Below are 1129 nucleotides of genomic sequence, written 5' to 3'. Positions count from 1 at the left end.
GGGTGGTGGGACACCGATAGGAGAGGTGGGATGAGTAGAGAGGGTGGTGGGACAGGAGGAGGAGATGTGGGATGAGCACAAGGGGTGGTGGGACACCAATAGGAGAGGTGGGACAAGCAGAGGAGGAGATGGTGGGACACCAATAGGAGAGGTGGGACAAGCAGAGGAGGAGATGGTGGGACACCAATAGGAGAGGTGGGACAAGCAGAGGAGGAGATGGTGGGACACCAATAGGAGAGGTGGGACAAGCAGAGGAGGAGATGGTGGGACACCAATAGGAGAGGTGGGACAAGCAGAGGAGGAGATGGTGGGACACCAACCCTCATCCCCTGCACCGAGAGCTTGAGGCAAGGTGTGAGGTCTCCCAGTGACTTTGGATGGTTCCTGCAGCCTCTGGTGAAGAAGCTTTGGGTGTTTGGTGCTTGCTCTGGTCCCTCAACCCATGGGATGTTTGGGCCTTGCTGGAGAAACCTCTACTGGAGCAGGAAGAAGGTTCCAGCAGGCAACACAAGCTCCTCATTCCCAACCTGGAGCATCCCTCACCTTCTCCTCCTGTCTCCCCCAGCCTGGGAGGACACACAGGGCTGGGCTGGGCATTAATGAATGTGACTAATCACCTGTTGCCTCCTCATTAATTAACAGCAAAGCCACATTCTGCCCTGGGACCATTTGGGCTTCTCCAAGAGGGGAATTAGGGAATTTCCATCCCAAGCAGGAGGAACAACCACTCCAAGGCCTTGGTGTCCTGTCCAGGGTTCCTGGCACCCAACTCTGGGTGGTGTTGATCCAGGAGAGAGATAAGAAGCCACAGAATTGTCACAGTGGGAGGACATTTGGACATTCCCTGGCACCATGTGCCCTCCCAGTCCTAGGAGCAACATCTCCACCAAAGTCCTGACCAGTCCTCAATGCCACCAGGATTTTGGGACACCTTGAGCTGTGATTCCCTATCCCTGTGGTCCTCAGGGATGTGGTTGTGTCCAGACTCTTTGGCTTCATGGTCCTGGTGGGTTCTACCACCTTGTGTCTGTCCCACCCATGTTTGGACCCCCCAAATGACCAACTCTGTGCCACCTGTGTAGTGGGTTTAGCTCCCACAGAAGATCAGAGAGGAGGTTTGGGTGACATG

The sequence above is a fragment of the Acanthisitta chloris genome, unplaced genomic scaffold (genome assembly GCF_000695815.1).
Source record: "Acanthisitta chloris isolate BGI_N310 unplaced genomic scaffold, ASM69581v1 scaffold5458, whole genome shotgun sequence".
NCBI classification, from domain to species: Eukaryota; Metazoa; Chordata; class Aves; order Passeriformes; family Acanthisittidae; genus Acanthisitta; species Acanthisitta chloris.
This window is presented reverse-complemented; position numbering follows the sequence as displayed.